The 16,385-nt window shown below is 48.5% G+C and overlaps 1 long non-coding RNA gene across 1 annotated transcript in view; it reads left to right on the forward strand.

Moving 5' to 3' along the window:
- Window positions 1–551: 551 nt before the first annotated feature.
- LOC121133480 overlaps window positions 552–16,385 on the forward strand; it is a 32,852-nt gene continuing 17,018 nt past the window's right edge. The window contains exon 1 of the long non-coding RNA XR_005870334.1: window positions 552–657. This is a non-coding gene — a long non-coding RNA (uncharacterized LOC121133480). The remainder of the gene's footprint in view (window positions 658–16,385) is intronic.

Below are 16,385 nucleotides of genomic sequence, written 5' to 3' on the forward strand. Positions count from 1 at the left end.
AGACCAGGCGTGGATTTCCGGATCCAGCCAAGCAGAAAGAGCCCCCAGGGAGCTGCTGTGTATGGGTGTGTGTGGGTCACCACAGGCTCCTTATGCCTCCCTTCCCTCTGTAGAGATCCAAGATAGAAAGGCTCTTTGAGGGCAGTGGGCAGCCTGGAGGGAGGTGCAGTAGGGAAATCACAGGCGTTACCCGACAGTGGGCACAGCAGTGAGGAACCTACCATGAGTAACTACCATGAGAAACTCCCACTCATTTACCCCACCCCGACTCAGCAAGCACTTGCAGGATCATGGGGCAGGTAGAAAGCAGGGGATTCAGATGCTGTCAGTTCGACGGTGAGACATCTGACACCTTGAAAAGCCACACCACTTTAACTCTCGGCTATTTTTAAGCTAACAGGTGTATGAACCAGATCACGTCATCCCATCTGCCCAGCCATCCCCGGGACAAGTCTCGCCCCTCAGTGAGAATCGGGGATGGGATGGGAGATGGAATAAGGCAGGATGTGAGATTTTTCTGGGTTGAGGGGGGTGAGCCTAATCAGTCTTGCCACCAAGACTGCATCAAGGTGGCTGCCTGGAATGGCTGCTGGTGCCTGTCACTGTGTGGGCAGTTTTGTGGAAGAGGTGGCACCTAAGCTGGGCTTTGAAGGCAAGGTGAGATTTGACAGGTAGACATGGAGGGGAGGGCAGCCCGGGCAAAGGATGCAGGAGGAGTAAACTTGAAGGGAGGAGGCATGTGGGGGGGTGTGTGCCGGGTGGGCACAGGAGACCAACAGGTTAGGGACCGTGTGGAAGCTGGAGAAGTTGCAGCTAGATGGGCTGGCTGGGGCCAGATTAGGGAAGGTCTTGATTGCTCAGAGAGATTATTCTGAGGCAAGATGCTCGCTGAGGTGTTTCAAGCAAGGCATTGACTACTTCAGCTGTGCAGAGTTAAGGGCTGGCATGTGGAAAGCCCAGAAGTGTGAGATATGACGGGGCATTACTGAATAACCTGCCGAGAGGCTGGGCAATCTGGGCCAATATAGTGGCCAAGGGAATGGACAGGGCTGTGTGTGTGTGTGTGTGTGTGTGTGTGTGTGTGTGTGTATGTGCGCGCATGCACACACATATGTGTGGTGTATCTGTATGTGCATTTGTACACTTAAGTGAATGCATGTGTCTGTGTGCACTCGTGTGTGTGCATGTGTATGCACATGTTTCTCTGTGCACATGTTTGTGTGTGCATGTGTGAGCATTTGTACACTTAAGTGTCTGTGTCAACTTATGTGTGTGTGCATGTACATGCACATGTTTCTCTCTGTGTACATTTGTGTGTATAGATGTACGAGTATGTGTGCACTTGTTTATATGCAAGGGTCTTCGCATGTCCCTGTGTGTGAACACACGGGGGAAGCTGGAAAAGGCACTAGGTATGAAAGACCGTAGTGCAGGATTTAATTTAATAACTCAGCAGACTAGTCTTTATGTCTGCTCTGGACCTGCTCAGACATGCCTAGCTCTCAATTGTGCAGATGGGTCAGGAAGGGGCAGTCTTGTCACCATCTTTTTCTATCAGAAAATGCAAGGTGCCTGCTGCTGCCTTGGGGGCAGAGGTAGATATTATTGATTTCTTCTAAAACAGCAGCCTCCTTCTGAGAGACTGGCTGCAGATGGAAGTTGTATGATTCTTGGGCCAGGACAAAAGGTGCATCTCAGGTTGGTCCCCCTGAAAGCCTCCCTCAGGCCTGCAGAATTGAGAGGCTGGGGAGAGCCCAAACACAGCCTCAGTGCCAGCCTGCTGAACACACAGCAGGGAGCAGGGCAGGCTCCTGCCATGGCCTGCCTGGATGCCCCACCTGCAGCACAAGCCTTACAGAGCTGGTGTTAAAGCTATGTTACAGTCCCACCTGGGGTAGTTGTGCTTTTAAAGGGGTGCATGGTAGTTCAATGTGAGTCTATGACAGCACCCCATTTCTTTTTACTATTACCAGCTGGGGGCTTGGGAGGGAGATTTCTTTTCTCAGCCAAGACTTTCCGTCTGGAAACAGCATAATTTCAGCACAGAGTAATAGATTCCCCACATAGGACTGAGGAGATGACATTTCCCCATTGTGTGTGCTTCTGTAATGGTTACAAAATCTCTCATTCCCACCCTAGCTAAGAGCCCAATTAGAGAGAGAGAGAGAGAGGGAGAGAGTGAGGGAAAGGGAGAGGGAGAGAGAGAGGGAGAGGGAGAGGGAGGAGGGAGAGGGAGGAGGGAGAGAGAGGAGAGAGAGGGAGGAGGAAGAGGGAGGAGGGGGAGGGAGAAGGGACAGGGAGGAGGGAGAGGGAGAGGGAGAGAGAGAGAGAGAGAGAGAGAGAGAGAGAGAGAGAGAGAGAGAGAGAGAGAGAGAGAGAGAGAGATTGCCCAATTAGAGATTTCAAAGGGGGTCTTCAAAGTATTTGGCTTTCGGAATCTTGGTTCTTTGTGTGTATGTGCGTGTGTAGGATGGCAGGAAAAGGCAGTGTTATCTCCAAAGAGTTTATCTCCTTGTTCATTATATCATTACACACAGGGAGGCACTAACAGACTCTCCTGTGTTCCCTGCCTGCTTCCATGTGAAGGGGGGTTACAAATGTGGGGGTTGGGCTAGAGCAGCCGTTCTCAGCCCACGGATTGTGACTCCTTTGAGGGTCTATTGACCCTTTCACAGGGTTCCCATATCAGTTATTCTGCATATCAGAAATTTACATCACAGTTCATAACAGCAGCAAAATCACAGTTATGAAGTAGCAATAAATAACTCTATAGTTGGGGGCCACCACAACGCCAGGAACTGTAGTAAGGGGTTGCAGCATCAGGAAGGTTGAGATGCACTCCCAGGTACCTATCCCTAGACTTTCAATGATGCAGACCACCCAGTGCTCAGCAGGGGACACGCTGCCTCGTGACAATAAGCCTAGATCTCCACCAGTTCTCCCCAAGGACCTCTAGTGCCTCTCGGCCAAGGCTCCCTTCGTTTTCCACACCCGCTTCTCACCATGTGGCCTAGGAAAAAGCATGCAAATTGTGCTTTGACAGTTTACTCAACCCCAGCTCTGCCCTGCCTTGCTGAGAGACTTGCCCAGCCCCTCTCAGCTTCAGCAACTCCTCAGTAAAATGGGGGAACAATTGATGCTCAGTTCCAAGAGTTGCTTCAAAGGCCCGTGAGTCTCCTTGGGGCAAATGACCCTGGAAACTGTGGTCCAGTGAGGCCAGGACCCATCTCTGGTCTGCGAGAACGTGATGGACACCAGCTGGGTTTCACACCTAGGAGTTGTGGGCCATGGAACAAGTTATTTCAGCTATAGGCACTTCACTCTCTGCCTTTAAATAATGGGGGTAAGAATAGCACCTCGGGCGCAGGGTGGTGGGAGGACGGAGCGAGACAGTCGATGTGCAAGAACAAGAGCTAACACTCTCAGGGCACTTTGTACGTGGGAGGCGGGCTTCTACCACTTTCCACGTGGACCAAGTTGGCTAGGCAGACGGCCAACATTTGTTGTGAACTGAACCTATGGCCAGGGAGTTGGAACCAAATGGGGCAGAGGGCGGCGGGTTTGCTCTCAGTCTGCCCAAGTTATGCAGGAGGAGGTAAGATGACCAGATACCCTGTGAAGTGGGCTGCACACTTCGGGGGAGGGGCACACGCTGGTGAGGGGAGGGCCTGTTGTCTCTGAGAAGCTCCTAGGCCAGAAGGGATGGGGGCGGGGTAGCTTCTTCCATAGAGCTGGAAGCAGCTGTCAATCACCTGTGGGACTTGAGGCCCTGAGCAGGGAGACTAGACACAGCAGGGGTGAGATGAGGCTGTCTTTTGAGTGGAGTCTCCACTGAGAGGCAGGAGCATACATTTGAGAACTGTTTCCTTGGCTACAGTTTCCAGCACAGAGGCCCCTGCAAGGAGCTGCGGGCTGCCCGTGGCTTGCAGGTCCCAGGAAGAGCAGGTGGAAGTGCTCCTCTGCCAGGGCTAATGGACTGGGCCTCTCCAGCTACCCTCAGACAGACCTTTTATTGTGGGTCTCTCCTTCCCTTAACTTTCCCTCGCAGATCTGCATTCCAGAGCAGACTGGCACATGGATGGAGTCTGCAGGAGGCTGGGGGTGGGAGTTGGGGAGGGGGGTGTCCTGTCACAGATGCCCACGGAGAGCGGGGCGGATTAGAGCGAATCATTAATTGTCATTAATATGCTGGGGCTTGACAGCCTTGGGTTTATTTTTGCACTAAAGCCTAGACGTGCTTTGCACATGTCCCCAGGTCCCGGACTCTAGGGGAAGAGAAAATTGGGTGCAGTTAACATCTTCCAGGCTCTCTAGGGGTTTCCAGGACTGGTGAAAACCATGGCTTCTGGGGCCATTTGGTCTCCTTGGCTTTCTGCCCCACTACATCTTTACAGAACTGAGATCCATGACTGGTTAGCTTGTGTGCTAAGAACCTTGGAGGTGTGTGTGTGTGTGTGTCTGTGTCTCTGTGTCTGTGTGTGTCTGTGTCTCTGTGTCTGTGTGTGTGTCTGTGTGTGTGTGTCTCTGTGTCTGTGTATGTGTCTGTGTGTGTGTCTGTGTGTGTGTCTGTGTCTCTGTGTGTGTGTCTGTGTCTCTGTGTCTGTGTGTGTGTCTGTGTGTGTGTGTCTCTGTGTCTGTGTATGTGTCTGTGTGTGTGTCTCTGTGTCTGTGTATGTGTCTGTGTGTGTGTCTGTGTGTGTGTGTCTCTGTGTCTGTGTATGTGTCTGTGTGTGTGTCTGTGTGTGTGTCTGTGTCTCTGTGTGTGTGTCTGTGTCTCTGTGTCTGTGTGTGTCTCTGTGTGTGTGTGTCTCTGTGTCTGTGTATGTGTCTGTGTGTGTGTGTCTGTGTGTGTGTGTGTCTCTGTGTGTGTCTGTGTCTCTGTGTCTGTGTGTGTCTCTGTGTCTGTGTGTCTCTGTGTGTGTGTCTATGTGTGTGTCTCTGTGTGTGTGTATGTGTTTCTGTGTCTCTCTGTGTGTGTGGTGGCGGTGGTGGTGTGGGGTGGGGCAGTCCAGAAAGAGTATGAATGGTGTCGAGGGACAGGCCATTATGAGAAGGGTTAAAATGCTATCAAGAAAAGCGATGTGTCTGAAAGAACATGTTTACAGCAGGCCTTTTGTCCATGCTGCTTTCTAAAGGGCCTCATGGGTCTTGATAGGTTTCCGGGTCAACTTTCCTTTCAGAAAGCTGCTGAAAACCTGGATTGTTTTCTTGTGGTTGCCAGTTTCAGGTGGGTTGTTTGTGTGGAGGAAGGGTCTCATGTAGCTCAGGCCACTCTCAAATTCCCTGTATCATTGAGGATGTACTTGAACTCTAATCCTCATGCTTCCATCTCCCAAGTTCTGGGTTGCACCTTCAAGCCTGATTACAGGCTTGCCTGCAAGATCCATTCTGTAATTCTTACCTGAGGCCGACATCTCTGGCTAGAGGAGCTGACTGAGTGTTGCTGAGGGATCCGTGTTAGCCAAGGTTGTCCTGTGTGGTGACAACAGGTCCCACCAGGTCACTGAAGTCCATGGACCCATGAGGGTTGGTGCCCAACTTTCCCCTGTGTTGGCACCCATGAACGAACCACAGTCTGTGCAGTGGGAGCATCATGAACTGCTCTACTAACAGGGGCAGCAGGGACAGCCCTCCCAAGTGACGTAGACCCCGATGTCCATCGTTTTCAGCACTTCCGCTGGCATTCCCGGCTTCTACCTTCAAAGCCAGCAGTATCGCATCTCTCCATAGTTTCCTTCTGTGGCACACCTCTGTATTCCTGTTACAGCAGTGGGGCTGAAAAGCCACCGTTTGGACATGTTGCTAGTTCTTCCTCCACGAACTTGGTTTGTTTGGATGCACAGGTTCTGTTGGGTCACAGGTGGAAGGGCATGGGCGTGTCCAAGGTGGGAAACCCTGTACTGGGCAGGAGGTGGGAGATGGTGTCCTCTTCGATCACTCTAGGCTCTAGGGATCCCAACTGATGGTGTTGTGCTATGGACCAAATTTTCATCTCCCACTCCGAGTCCCTACCCCTAGTCTGTTTACATTGAAGGCTTAGCCTCTGGTGTGACTATATTTGGAGATACGGTATTTAATAAGATAACTGACATGGAAGGGAATCCTTAAGGTGGGCTATAATTCATTTAATGGACATTATAAGAAGAGATTAGTATAAAAATAACACACACACAAGGGGTGAGGACATGTTTCCATACAGGTGAGAGGCCACAAGGAAAACCAACTGTGCTGACACCTTGGTCTTGGACTGTGGCCACTAAAACTATGAGAAAATAAATTTTCATTGTTTAAGCTGCCCAGTGACTAGTATTTTGTTATGGGGGCCCTGGTTATAAAGACACAGTGGACTGATGGTAATGGCCATTGCCATCTCACCTGGCTCAGGGCCTATGGAGAAAGCTGGTTAGTCATGTGAGATGTAATGTTAGCATTGATTTTCCCCTTCCTCTTATCTATACACTTAGCTTTTTGTCCCTTCAAGTGTGACACACTCAAATGCCACTTCCTTTGCTTGCATTCCTGGAGAGTGTCCTTTCCATACACTGGACTGAGTTTATTGTGACCCATTAGAAGATGAGCCCAGATGAAGCCAAGCCCTACAGGTATCTGGAAGTCCCTGGACATGGTTTGTGGTGGAGAGTCAGGAGATCTTTTCGAGGGCCACCGAAAGTACTAAAATTACATGACTTTATCTCGGGTCTCGCTTTTCTTATCTTGAAGCAAAAAGGGAGGTCTAGACCGGGTATGTCAAGGAGACTTGCCAGTTGTAATTAATTTACTGGGGTTGCCTGGGATCCATAGGAGAAAATGCTACTCTGAAGGATACTGGAGAAGGGAAGGAGAGTGTGGGCTGAGTATTTGTCCTCTCAGAATGAGATGGGTTTTAATGGCTCCTCTGCATTCCCCAGATCCCTTGCTGATCTCAAGACCCCATACACCTTGAATCCAAATGTGCCTTGGTGCTGGGCCTGGCTCCTGTTTCTCTGCTGCCGACTTGGACCTCCCACACTCCCACTCCCGAGTCTTTCATTGGCTCTTCCTCCTCGCATCGCATCTTCACCAAGCTTCCCTCTTACTGCTAACCAGGGTGTTTCTTCTGAGCTCTGTTAGCAACCTGTATATCCCTGCATCCACAACCCCTGGCTGGGATCTAGCTCTCCACATTGGCTGGCTCTGCGGCCAATGGTCAGCAGCCAACATCAGATGGTGAACTAGAAAGCTGTTTAAAGCCCCTTTGAAGTTCATCCTCCCTCGCAGTTCAATAGAGAGGAGGAGCCTGGAGGTTGGAGTTTTTGTTTAAAAGAAAAGAGTGGTGTGTGTGTGTGTGTGTGTGTGTGTGTGTGTGTGTGTGTGTGTTTCCCTAAAGCAAGCATTTCAGATGCTCATGAGGCAAACGTATAGTTAGTAGTTCTACCTAAGATGAAATATGTTATTTTTCTTAAATAAAGCTACAGGCAGTTTATTAGCAGGGCTAATTAACCCACAATCAGGCACCGGCTCACCTCTAATCACAACCTGCCTGCATTCTTCACAGGCAATGTGCTGGTGCTACAGCACTTATATTTATAAATATGTGCAATGCAATATGAACTATATTTACGGGGACAGCATCAATTTTTTTAGCCACAAAATCTGACCTACCTAAAACAGATGGCGAGAGGACTGGACTGCTGGGCTGGGGAATGGAGGTGGAGGCCCCTCATCTCTATCACAAGTCTTTTTCTTCCTTCACCTATTTTTTTTAAGTTCCCAGCCTATGAGGCAGCGTTCTTCCTGGGAAGTATTTCTGGGTGAAAGGTTGCTTTGTGCCTTTATGTCGTAGTCTGGCTGGTTGGTGGTTCCTTCTAGGACTCCCTCAGTTCCTCCCTACTGGAGAAAGGTGGTGAGAAGTTGAGGGGTGTCTTGTCCAGGGGAGTGTTTTTGTGTGTGGAAAGTGAACAACTCTTCTGGGGCTTGGGCAAGGTCATGGTTGAGGGAGTTCTTCCAAGTATGCCGGCAGAAGTGGTCTCACTGGTGTCAGGTGACACAGATAAGATGACAGTGTGGTGGCCAGAGACCCAGGGATGCACCGTGTCTTGACCGGACAGCTGTGCATCTTCAGGTTCTAACGTATTGAATGGGAATAAAGGGCGGGAAAGAATGAAGAACTGCTTTATTAATAACAGAGGGGATTATGCTAGAGCCCATGGTAAAGCCTGACTTACAGTCTGAGTGAAAATCTTACTAACTGTGGCCAGCTAAACAGAAAAGGGATTTGAGAGAGGGCAGCCAAGTCCCAACAGGGTTCTCTGCCTGGGCTGGAGGGAAGAGAGAGCTGAGTATAAACATACAGGAAGCCAGTGTGCCCGGCTCAATTGATACTCTATGTTAGATTTGCAATGGTTGTGAGGCAAGAAGGAAGGAAAATGCTGGAGGAGCGCAATTCCCTAGTAAACAGCTGCTTATCTGAGAAAATGTGGGGGGGGGGAGAGGAGAAGGAAAGAGAGAGAGGAAGGGATTCAGCGTGTGTCAGGCAATAGGCCAAACACTTTTACACATTCTATTCTTCAGTTATTTATCACAGAACATACTTTATGGAAATGGAATTAGCACCAAAAATCTTTTAAAAGTCAGTGTATGAGCTTGGTGTGGTGGGACATTCATTACCTCAGATGGCAGTACCCAGGATGCTGAGGCAGAAGGATGATGAGGTCAAGATCACCCTGGGCTCTATAGAAAGTTTCAAGCAGGCTGGGCACATAACAAGGAGTCAAATGATAGGTCCACGTCTAACCAAAATAAACAAAACGCAGTCCAGCATGAGGACCCAGGTCTACCCGACTCTCTTTCCATCTGCCATTTTTTGCAGGTGTCCACTCAGGTGGGCCATGCCTGCGTATTGAATCATGAGGTGACTGGCTCTTAAGGCAGTTCTAACCCATATTCTTGCTCTTGACATCAGTGGGGAAAATTTGGTCTGTCTCTCCATGCAAGAGAACCTCCAAGATCAAGGAACCATGTTATCCAAGCTGAGTCCTTTATATGAGACCCAGGGAACATGGCCTAAGTTAAAGAGGATGTTGTTATCACTGACTAAGCATAAACACACTCTGTTCATGGCTAAGCCAAGAGGTGACCCTGTGGGGACAGATGACAGGGTGTGGTGATCTCCAGCCTGTGCTAGGAAGGGAGGCAGAGTCTTGGTCCATTAGCATCAGGTGTTTGTGCCAGGCTTTCCCTTTGTCTTTCTGTAAACTTGGGTTGATCACAGTGAGAAGCAGGCATAAATAACCTGTTTCCTTCCTGCGGCTCACTTCTTTTCAAGGTCAGGGGTGGAAGCTTGGATTAAAGCTAGGTGAGGGTAAGCCTGAGGCTAGAGGCTGAGCCTCAGATATTGGAGAAGCTTCAGCAAAATTCTCACCCTGGAGACAAAGGCTCACCCCTGGGTGAGGAAGGCAAGAAACACCTTGTCAGACTAGGGGGTCTGGCAGTGTCTGAAGTGGTAACTGGTTCCCCAGGAAGAGGCTGTGACTGTACCCCTGTTTTTTTTGTTTTGTTTTTTGTTTTTTATATGAGAGTCAGGAAAATAAGCTCAGTTTTTAAGACCAATTTTATGCAATAGGAGTATATTTCCTGAGCCAAAGACTAGACAGCACAAACATGGATGATAAAGCATTCCAAAAGACCATACTCCAAACTCAAAATTTAGGAGGTAAGTTGCAAATGTGAAATAAGGGAAGTGAATTGCAATTATATTAATTTGGAGGTCCTTTTGAATATGTGGTGGCTTGAATGGCTTCCTTCTCAGTTGGTGATGCTGTTTGGGGAGTTTTTGAAGGAGCAGACTTGTTGGAGGAAGTATGTCGCTGGGGAGGGCTTTGAGTTTGTATCCTCCCTCTCCCTCTCCCTCTCCTCCCCTCTCTCTTGTTTGCCCATGATATGATCTCTTAGTTTTCTGCTCTTTCTTCCATGCTTACCTTTCTCTGCCATGACAGACTCTTATCCTCCCTGGAACTATTTGCACAAATAAACTCTTCCTTCTAAAAGTTGCCTTGGTCATGGTGTTTGTCGCAGCAACAGAAAAGTGATGAATACAGACCTTATATGTCTACTTGTAGTTGTTTTTGCTGGATATGATTAGCCTCTGATCCTGTCAGAGGACTTTTAAGAGGAACCCTTACCAGGTGTATGAGGAATGAGTAACCCAAAAGGATTTTATTGTTGGGTATTTTTTTAAGGTTTATTTATTTATTATGTATGTAGTGTTCTGCCTGCATATATGCCTGCAGACCAGAGGAGGGCACCAGATATCATTACAGATGGTTGTGAGCCACCAAGTGGTTGCTGGGAACTGAACTCAGGACCTTTAGAAGAGCAACTGGTGCTCTTAACTGCTGAGCCATCTCTCCAGACCTGTTGTGGTTTTTTTTGTTTATTTGTTTTTTGGAGACAGGATCCCATGTAACTGAAGATGGCTTTTAACTCGATATATAGCAGAGGATGACCTTGAACTTCTGATCCTCCTGCCTCTTCTTCCAGAGTGCTGAGATTACAGGTATGTACCAGTGAACTATGACTGGTTTATGAAGTGTTGCGGATTGAATTCAGGACGTCCTGATTTCTAGACAAGCACTCTATCAGCTGAGCTGCACACCCAGGCCCATTCCAGGAGTATTAATTGATTCACAGTGGCTAGTAGGGTGCTGGGCTTATCCTTAAAAGCACAGATCTCTTCCCTCATCGTCACCCACTTGTGAAATGAAGCAGACAAGCTGGCTATCTCAAGGAGAAATGAAGCATTCCAGTGTGTAGGTGTGCCCACAAAATTGCCCCAAAGGCTGGGATGTGGAGGTGAAGCTTGAAGTAGTGCGTATATCCACAGTCGCATAGGTGCAGCTGCTGTGACTTTTTTTAGACACACAGACAGAGGGACAGTGGCTGCTGGGGCTGGAAGGGGGAAGGGACAATCAGTGTGTGGGTGTGGAGTTCCAGGTTTGCAAGGTAAGAGCATTCTCAGCGTGGATAGTAGAGACGGATGGTACAGTAATGCGAATGTGTTTAATTAACACCACAGACTGCACACTTCAATACCATCACAACTGGAACTTAAAAAAAAGCTATGTTGTCTAGAGCAGAGCCATAAGATCAAGAAATCCTACTGCAGGACTAATGTTCATAAGTTAATGGTCACACAGAGGAATCTGTTCTAGGTAAGCCCAGTCACTGTCTAACGGTGATTTTTGGGAGGCTGATTCTTAAATTTGAGAAACGCTGACGGAATATTTTCTCTTAAACTAACAAACAAAAACCCAAAACTTTTTCCAAGTTCCTTGGTACACAATGGAAAACAGAAATATCACAATTTAAAGGGGAAATCAGCCAAGTAGAGTCATAGGTGGGCAAAGCATGGCCTCTTGGCCCTCCTCTACAGCTACAGATAGCATGTACCAAAGGGAAGCCAATGGAACCAGGTGAATGTTCACGATAGCGTGCTGGGAAGAGACATCCATGAGATGTGTGTTTCCATCCCTCTTGCAGAATGGGTTTCATTAAGTCTGTTTCTCTGGATGCCAGGAGACAAGACTCTGATACCTAGTCTGCAGGCCCCTTGGGCTTCCATCAGCCCTGACCTAAGGCATCTGGGAACCTCTGTCTGGCCTGTGTCTTCTCTGCTTCCTATATAAAGAATGAGGCTGGACTGTGTCAGAGATGAGCTCCTGTTTGCTGGCAAATATAGAGCATCCAGGAGACTCAAGAGCCCATTGGTTTCTGGTGAACGAAGTCAAACTTGAAATGCTTCACACCCAAATGGAACACACCAGCTTATGCAGACTGCAGTGTCAGTGCTAGCTTGTTCCAGGGCTCAAATCATGCCACCTGCCCCCTTCCCTCCTCTGTTCTCTCCCTCGACAACTTTTCCCCATCCACTTGCTCCTTGTGGAAGGCCCTTTTCACCATCCCACCACATCATCCTTCTGCCTAGAGATCAATCCCAAGTTTCTTTTTCTCAATAGGCTTTGTTCTCAAGCCCCTTCATACATTACCAACATGCCAAGGGGCAGGATATCCTGGGAGAGCTGTCCACTTCTGAGAGTGTGAAGGATCCTCCACCATGGGCTGAGCATGGTCCTGGGAGAGAAAGCAGGTACTGTTACCAGCCAGGAAGTGCAGATAAGTTGCCCAACACACCTTCTGCATAAGCAGCATAGCGACGGAGGGTTTGCTTTGACTCACCATTTGAGAGTATAGTCCATCCTGACAATAAAGGAACAGGGAGGCAGTGAATCTGGAGTCAGGCAGCAGCGATGAGCACTGCTTCTCTGCTTGCTTCCTTCTTTTCATTCGGCCTGGGACCCAGACCTTGGGATACTGCTGCCAATACGAGAGACGGTTCATCCCTCCTCATTGGAACTTCTCTGGAAATGCCCTCACAGACATGCTCAAAGATGTGTCTTTGAGATGTGAGAAACTACCCTGGGATTAGGACCCTGCTGGACTACACCCTTGGAGTTGGTGAGCCCATTTCAGATCATTTACTGTGGCCTGTAACTGACAGTCTCCGCAGATGGGACCGCCAGCATCCTTCCCTTTGAATCCCCCGGTTATCCCAGCCCACCTGTCCCTCGTGGAGAGGAGGGCCAACCGCAGGACTACAGGGATGGTGCCCTAATTTGGAAAGCTCACCCTTTGGAGATTTCTATCTCACTTCCTTCCCCCTGCCAAGACTCAAAGGCCTTAACCTTTTTATTCCTTTCCAAGTTATTTTCTTCATTTGTCAGGTCCCTGTGGTGATGTGTGGTGCTTGTTGGATGGTGTTGGTTTGTTATTTTCACCCTGTTCTGTGCCCTGACACTTCCCAGAGGTGCGGGCACATTCTAAAATAATGATCTCCCCATAGCCTAAGGAGCCTGACCCTCTGAGGTGGTGTGAGCAGCTTTGGGCTGGGGGAGGGGCTGGGAATTTTTTTTCTCCCTAAGGGCCTAATGAAGATGAAAAGGGGCTGAGGGAGCCAGTCAAGTGAAGGTGTGGGGACCTCAAAGGTCCTGGCCTGAGTAGCAGTATCAGATTCCACCAGGTGAGCTTGAGGTCACAGCTGGTCACTGAAGGCTTCTTCTGGACCCCGCACAGTGAAGCAGGGCTTGGGTCCACCTCCTCCTTGGGGCCACTGCAGGCAGAAGGCCATGCCCATTTTGGCCTTATGGTTCCTCTTCACCTGTGTTATTTAGTTGTCCCACATCCAGGACCTCACTCAGGGGGTTAAAGTCTCCAAATTCCCTTCTTTAAGGAGAATAGTTGAGATACCAAGGGGTGAAGGAGAAATCTCCAGGCAATGGCAAGGGACAGGAGCATTGCTCTCTTGAGGTAATTTTTTTTCCTGTGTGTCCCCGGAGGGGACCTGTTTGACCCCGGATCGGTAGCCTCTTCCATGGTCAGGCCTCTCCCACCGACAGCCTTGGCTTCTCTCCACCAGAGCCAGAAATTTAATTTGCAATGATTTCCCCTGGCCTGAGCTAAGGCTCTCTCGCCTTGCATTTTTGGCGGCCGCCGAAACAGGCCCTCCCCTTCCAGTCTCCTTTCAGATTCCTTGGATAAAATTGATTCTCGGTGAGTCTCTCGCTGTGATACAGCTCAGAGGAATGGGGCCAGCAGGCTGTCTCCCTCGTCTGATGAACTGTGCACATTAAGCCCGGGGATCTATGTGTGCATGTGTGTACGCGTGAGCGCTGTGTACACGGCCAATGAGGGGAGAGGCGGGGGGGGGGGTGTGTGCTTCCCTAACAGAGAAGAGCTGTGATGCTTTTAAAGAGACCTGCTGTGTTCCTCCAGGAGCAGCTAGTGCAGGTGACAGTGGCAGCCCCCCCCCAAGGGGGCTTCTGTGTGACTATCCCTGAAAGCCTGAAAGTGAATGGGTACAGAGGGGCTGTTTCACTGTCAGAAGGATTAATAATAGAGGTAAAACTTGGATCAAAAAACATAAAATTCTTCTCCGTTCTTCCTCTGCATTCTTCTGTGGCTTCCGATGAGTGTCGCAGTGTCCATGTCTTAGTTTCCTTTCTGTTGTGTGTCTGTGCACACCTTTTCTGCAGTTTTACTCACCAGGCTCCCGATGGGATCCTTTCCGACTTCTCTCCCACCCACCTGTCCCCTTTCCAGAACCTGACCCAGCATGTGCCTTCCTGACTCCCCTCTCCTTCCTGCTCATCTGGTTACATTCAAGGCCAAGTGGTGTTTTCTCCAGGAAGTTTGTGCACTACCCTCTCCAACAAAGTCCCTGCTACTAACTCGAGTCTGTTGTCCTAGTCATCAGGCTTGGGTGGTAAGGACTTGGTGTATTCTCACTTACACATGGTGTGATCTAGAGCCAGGTTTTATTTTGTTGTTGCTTTGCTTGTTAGTCTGGTTCCAATAAAAGGAAAATCAGATGGTCAGCTGCATTTGGTCAAAGTTCATGTAACCCACTAAAAATCAGCAACCTTATTTTTAGCCTCAGTATTCTTCTCTCTGGAAAATGGAACATGAAGTGATATGTCTAAAGGTCCCAGTCCAGTGACAGACAAATAGTAGCATCTTTGTTCCTAAATGTTTCTCTCCCCTCATTGAAGTGAACTATTTCCCCCAATGGGACTACAAAACTCTAGAGAGTAGTGACTGGATTCAGTTATCATCTGGTTTCCAGTTGGCAGCCTAGAGCTTCCTTCAGGTTAGTGTTCAGAAGTGTGGCTTGCAATCTTTGATCTAGTTCCTGCTAACTTCCCAGTGGCTTTTATATCAATGCTTCCTCTTCTGTTGGTAACATCTGCCCCAAACATCTGGGGTCCTTCTAGAGCAGTGTCTCAGTTTCTCACACTTGCCACTGCTGGCATCTTGGGCTGGGTAGCTCTTAGCCTTGGGGTGTGGGCAGTTCTGCGCACTGTAAGACGTTTAGCAGCATCTCTGCGCTCTGCCTGCTGGGGTACTTGTCTCCCTCCCCCCAGCCGAGACACTTTAGACATTGCCAAGTGTATGAAATCACACCTTGTTAGAACTACTTCCCCCCTTTCACCTTAGTACGTCCTCACCACTCATTAAAGCCCAGGTCAGTTATCAGCTTCTTGGAGAAGCCTTCTCCAGTCCCCAAGGTCTGATCTCCACAGGGCTCTCCTGATAAATCCCACTCTCTCTCCACGTGTCCCATTCTCCCATTTCTCGTCAGGCACCATTGCAGTTGCCTGTTTCTGTATCACTCTTATCCATTGTGATATGGCCTCTTCAAAGACAGAACTAGATCGTTTCCTCTTTATCTTCAGTACACAGTACAGGGCCTGGAATATAGTAGGTGGTCAAAACATGGTGGAGAATGAATGCAAACTACGTGGATAAATGAATAGGCAGGCAAGCTGACAGATACATTTGTATGTAGGTAGATGGGAAAGTAGTTGCAAGGAAATGTGAATATCTGGATGGATGAAATTTATGAATACATTAATACATAGAGGAATGAATAGCTGCGTATTTTGATGGATGAGTGGGAGGGTGGATAGGTAAATGAGTGAATGTGGAAATGACTAAGTGAATAAATACATGGGGCAGATGGGTAAATTGATGAATAATCTGATGAGTAGCTGGATGGATGAATATGTAGAATATGTATCTATGATTTTTTGAGTATATGGATGTGTAGATGGGCAGGTGGAGGATTAAATTTATGATTGAGTCAATGAACAACTAAATGGGTGAACTTGTGATCTGATGAATGGATGGGAGGATAGATAGTGAATGAGTGAATGGATAGATGGATGAATCTGTTATGTTAATAAATTAGTGGGTGGATGGATGCGTGTGTAGGGGGATGGAGGTACAGGTGGGTAGAATTTTTTTTAATAAATTAACCTTCTCAAAGGGTGAAAAGAGTTTGTACATAGATAAATGAGCAGACAGACTAGAGATGAATGGAAGAATTTATAAACAGTGGAGGAATGTGCATCTTCCAGAGTTTGTGTCCTCATTTGGATGACCTGGAGGGAGAAACTGAGTCAGAGTGTGTGGGCACTCTGAGGGTCTGGAATTATGAGAAGTCCAAAATTCTAACTTCACATTCGTAAATGATCCTTCCATGGGATTATTTGTTCCTTGCTATCTCTGCTATGGTCCTGCTGAAGTGGCCCTCACAGGCCACATGCTTGAATACTTGGTTCCTGGTTGGCAGTGCTTTTGTAGGTCCTTGGGGATTATAGTCCGGCTCTGCTTCCAGGCTGAGCTGTTTCCCGGTTACTGTCACATAACGAGCCACTGCCGCACGTTTCTTCCTCCAATGACCAAGCCCTCTGCCGTGCCTTCCCTACCATGACGAACTGTTTACCTTGAATCATGAGTTCAAATCAACCTCTTCTTCCTGATGTGGCTTCCATCCGGTATTGGTGATAGCC

Source organism: Mesocricetus auratus, unplaced genomic scaffold, assembly GCF_017639785.1.
Source record: "Mesocricetus auratus isolate SY011 unplaced genomic scaffold, BCM_Maur_2.0 Super-Scaffold_4256, whole genome shotgun sequence".
In the NCBI taxonomy this organism is placed as follows: domain Eukaryota; kingdom Metazoa; phylum Chordata; class Mammalia; order Rodentia; family Cricetidae; genus Mesocricetus; species Mesocricetus auratus.